Source organism: Dipodomys merriami, unplaced genomic scaffold (assembly GCF_024711535.1).
Source record: "Dipodomys merriami isolate MVZ:Mamm:240054 unplaced genomic scaffold, mDipMer1.0.p SCAF_20, whole genome shotgun sequence".
NCBI classification, from domain to species: Eukaryota; Metazoa; Chordata; class Mammalia; order Rodentia; family Heteromyidae; genus Dipodomys; species Dipodomys merriami.
The window spans coordinates 4,711,673-4,716,951 of NW_027203382.1; the positions used below are offsets into that span (position 1 = coordinate 4,711,673).

The window sequence follows — 5,279 nt, forward strand, 5'->3', positions numbered from 1 at the left end:
TATCTCTTTGATGAATGTAGACACAAAACTTCTTAAAATCCTAGCCAGCTGATTTCAATAACTAAACAAAAAAATCATACACATGCAGGTTTTGGTATAACTTTTTTGCTAATTGGCAATGAGGGTCTCATAGATTGTTTTTGTTCCAGGTGGCTTTGAACTTTGATTCACAGATTTCAACTAAGAGCCACCTGCACCTTGCTCAAATCCATTCTTTCTGATACCTGCTTTTCTAGTATATACATTCCCATACTTCAAATTTGCAGAATAAATTTTTGTGGTATTTTTTTCCTGTTTAAATTTACCAGGGTTGATTGCAATCACTGCATGACAAAGACAAAAAAAAATGATTAGAAAACTTAAGGAACAATAGTGCTTGCTGTAAAGCCTAATAGACTTAAGACCCTTATTGGCTTATTTAATATTTGAAGAGTTTCTAAAGGATAGCTACGTATCTAAATTTGACATGAAAATACTTTTGTGAATATTTAATGGCCTCAACTAAATGATCAATCACTATCATTGCAGGTTTTAAAAATTAATTTGCTTTTCTACTCTGAGTATGAAAAACTATTTACTTTGAGTATTTTTTAAATCATTTACACAGCCCATCAAGAGTATGCCCTCTATGCAAAACTGTTATATACATATATATATAATATTTAAAAATAAAAGGAAAAAAGTCTTAAGTAATAGTTAACTTATTTCATTTACATTACAGATTTGAAATAATTATTCAATTCACCAGGTATTTACTGATATTTAATCATACATCTTGTATAATAACCCAGTGAGTACAAACACTGACTTTGTGTCAAATACCTACTTGCAAAAGTGACTTGGTTTCCTATCCAATAACATATCTTATGGAGTCTTCAGTATTCCCTGTGTGTGTCAAAAATATGAATTTGAATAGAATGATGAGAATGAACTTGATGTGCATCATAGTAATAGCATAGTTCAGCATTTATAAATATTCATGATTAATACAGGTAATATAGTATGAAGATTGTTGTTGCTATCATTTGGAGAAACCAATGGGTATCTAATCTGGTCATTCTTCAAGAATTTTAACAGAATCTTGTGTTACCATTTTCAAAAAGCAGGGTCATGTGATAGATCTCAGACTGGCCTTAAACTCACAATTCTTCTATCTTAGCCATGCAAATACTGAGCTCACATGTATTGTGAAACTTGATATAACACAACTTCTTAAAGATTTAAAAGATACTAGATTTTTTTGACATCACACAATCATTTCAAATTTCAGTTTCTCAAATCATGTGCCAATTCATGTGAAAATGATCTTTTACTTTCATGTATCTGAGTATGAATGTTCATTATGAAAGATGAAGCAAGTGCAAAACATAAATATAAACACATTTGAGGAGTCCCATCCGGGGCAGGGCCAAGTAGTTCGCTTTCGGAATCAGCCTCTGTGCGCAGCCGCCGCTCAGGGACCATTCACCCATCGCAGAGTTGCTGTGAGCCCTCTGGGTCCCTGACATCGCACCGGTTTATAACCGGTTTATAACAAGAATTGAAGCTGCAAGCTGTCTCACCCAGAACCCAGGGGGCATTAGCCTCCTGGAACAAATGATGGCCTCAGGGGCTGGGGCTGTGGTCACCTCCCTCTTCATGACATCTCTGGATGTGGTCAAGTTCCACGTGCAGTGTCAGCGCCCCCCTGTAGCCAGCGAGCTGATGCCTCCCTCCACACTCTGGAGACTCTCCTACACCAAATCAGCCTCTTCTTTCCAATCCACCCGGGGAAGTGCCTCCTATACTTCAATGGTGTCCCAGAGTCCTTATACCTGTGCCCAAATGGTACGCACTGTTCCACCTGGTTTGGAGATCGTACCCACTTCACTGGCACCTTGGATGCCTTTGTGAGGATTGTAAGGCATGAGGGCACATGGGCCCTATGGAGCGGCCTCTCTGCCCCGCCTGGTCATGGCTGTGCCAGTGACAGCCTTCTATTTTCATTGCCTGCAACCAACTCAAGGCCTTCCTACACAGCCAAGCCCGGATCTCTGACATCTAACGCGCCCATGGAGTCTGGCGCACTGGCCCTCATGGACACTGGGACTGTGGTCAGCTCCCTGGAACTTGTGCAGGACAAGCTGCAGGCTCAGCATATGTCGCATACCATGAGCTACCCACCTGCGTCCACGCTGCAGTGGCTAAAGGTGGCTGGCGCCCACTGGGGGCTGGAGCCCCACAGTCCTTCGAGATGGGCCCTTCTGAGCTCTCTACTGCTTTAATTCTGAGCTGCTGAAGAGCCGGCTGAATAGGTTCCTGCCAAAGGACCAGACATCTCTGGGCATGAGCTTCATGGCTGGTGGCATCTCAGGGACAGTAGCTGCCATCTGGAGGCCCAACCAGGAGCAGCCTCTGGGCCACTGAAGGAGGCACCGAGATGTCCCAGCTTTCCATAGATGGGGCAGAAGACTGAGCCAAGTGCCTATGGCTCAGAACTGGAGAGGGGTACCCTGCTCCTCCTTTTCCTTTCCTCCCAAGAGCCCCAAGGAGCCTCCCCCTGTTACCTAAGTCTTTCCTGGGCACAGTGTGTTTCCTGTGGTTCTCCTTACCAAGACTGTCACTTTTCCCTCCAAGTTAAAGACAAAATATGAAAAAAAAAAAAAAAATGAAACAGGGAGCCGATTGGTCACACCTGTAATCCTAGCTCCTCAGGAGGCTGAGATCTGAGGATCATGGTTCAAAGGCAGTCCGGGCAGGAAAGTCCATGAGACTCTTATCTCCAACTAACCACCAGAAAGCCGGAAGTAGCGCTGTGGCTCAAGTGGTGGAGTACTTGCCTTGAACTGAAGAGCTGAGGGACAGCGCCCAGGCCCTGAGTTCAAGCCCCATGACAAAAGAAAACAAAACAAAACAAGAAAGAAATTATCCTTCATCTTCTGTGCATTTACTTGGAACCATACTATTTACAATACATTTTCCAGAAATAATTGTTGATGGGTTTTAAGTGATATCACATTACAGTTGTTGAGAATATGTCATTGTTAATAAATATGCTTCTTACAAAACTTAGAAGCTACTTATAAAACTATGTCCTTGTGTGAAAACAGGTCAAAGTGGAACAGAAGTATCATGCTAACCAGTCAAATCCAGGAAAGCTTTCTTATTATATCAAGAAAAATAACATAGAGTAATATTATAACTACAATTATGTTAATAATTGCCAAAAAATAAAAAAAATCATTCTTTTCAATAATATATAGTTCTCTTAAAAGATTTCCATGCTGAAATAAAAAATATTTTATGCATTAAATTCCATTAATAGATAAGTAAGAGTTGTCATAAGGTAAAATGATATACTTTCTACTATCAATAATGCCATTAGTATCAATTATTTTGAATAATGAGTTAATAACAATAACTAAAGATTGATCCAAATAATGATCCAGGAAAATGAAAGACAGAGTCTAGAGATCATAACCCCAAATAAAAAATCTTCCAGATACCTTAAATCCTTTAATGTCTCAGAGATGTGGTAAATGATATTAGAGTCCTAAGTCCCTTTTATGCACAGTATTGATCACCATTTGTAAGATGAGTTGATTGATTACTCAATCGATAAACTTTTTTTTGCTATTTTTTCACTAGGATATAAGTTATTTAACATCATAAGTTTTTGTCTACTTTATGTAACTGGCAGTTAGTGTCTAAAAGAGGTGATTTTTTATTTTTATTTTTTGCCAGTCCTGGGGCTTAAACTCAGGGCCTGAGCACTGTCTCTGAGCTACTTTTCCTAAAGGCTAGCACTCTACCACTTGAGCCACAGCGCCACTTCTGGCTTTTTCTGTTTATGTGGTGCTGAGGAATTGAACCCAGGCCTCATGCTTGTAAGGCAAGCACATTCTACCACTGAGCCAACTTCCTAACCCTAAAAGGGTGACTTTATAAAAAGTTAAATATGAACTATTTAAAGAATAAAAAATAAATGAATGATTCAATCATTTCTTAAACTAAAATAGTATCAGTCTTAATGAGCTTGCATACCATGCAAGTTATAGATACAAATATATTTATTATATTATTTATATATGCATACACATGCATGTATACTTTTACATATATATGTATGCAAAACATGTATATAGTTGCAATGGTGTTATATGTAAAATATTAAACTATAATGTGAAAATTGTTCTTTCAGTTTGCTGACTTCATGATGTTGAACACTTTCATGAATAATTTGACATTTATTTATATTTTTACATTATTTTACTCTATATTATTGTTATATTTTACATTATTTATACTTCATACTTCTGGCCTTTCATGAACTGACTTTATAATTCATACTTCCAATCTGAACATCCTGAGAACAATGAACTCCACTTCATATCATATTTATCTCAACATGCTTTCAGAAGATTCAAAGAAGTTTAATGATATAACTAATTCTGAATAACATGAATCATTTAAGTGAGAAATTGTTTGGAAATTGGCCAGTAAGAATAACTCCTTAGCTTAAAATACTCAATATTCTCTCTTAATAGTGAAGCATTTGCCAGGTAATATTTGCAAACAGTGATGAATATTTTATCTATAACTAAAAACCTTATGCACCAAAATACAGTTAAATTCATGATTGCATTTTTTAAATGCAAAAGAAGCAAATCTAATGCAGTAAAAACTTATTTTAACTATACATAAAATAAAATATAAACCTATCAAATGATCCTAAAAAATAATTTTTTTAGTGCCAGACTGGGAGCTAATACTCAGGGCCTGGGCAATGTCTTTGCTTTTTTGCTCAATGGTAGCAATATACCACATGAGTCTAGTCCCATTTGCAGCTTTTTGGTAGTTAATTGGAAATGACAATCTGGACATTCCTGCCCAGATTGGCTTCCTGGTAGATTAGCTTCTCACCTTGTTCCTCAAATCTTAGACTTCTGAGTAGATAGGATTACATCATGAGCCACCTGTGCCCAGAATTGGTTAGATATTTAAAATTAAATATTTTGAAAAAATCGTTTCTCATTCACATATTGTGTGTGTGTAGGCATGTGTGTTTGTGTGTGTGTGTATGTGTGTGTGTGTGTGTGTGTGTGTGTGTGTGTGTGTGTGTGTGTGTGCTAGTTTTGTGGCCTTAATCCCAGGGTCTCTTACTCAGATTTCGGGCTCTGCTGCTATTTTGCCACTTGAATCATGTTTCCAGCAGAACATTTTTTTTATTCATTGCAGTGAAAGTCTTGCAAACATTTCTGTCCAGTCTGGTAGTAAACCTCAGTCTTCTATGACTCAGC

The 5,279-nt window shown here is 37.8% G+C and overlaps 1 pseudogene; it reads left to right on the forward strand.

Annotated features, from left to right (window-relative positions):
- Positions 1 to 1,349: 1,349 nt before the first annotated feature.
- On the forward strand, positions 1,350 to 2,406 carry LOC138832795 (mitochondrial glutathione transporter SLC25A39 pseudogene; annotated as a pseudogene).
- Positions 2,407 to 5,279: the final 2,873 nt, after the last annotated feature.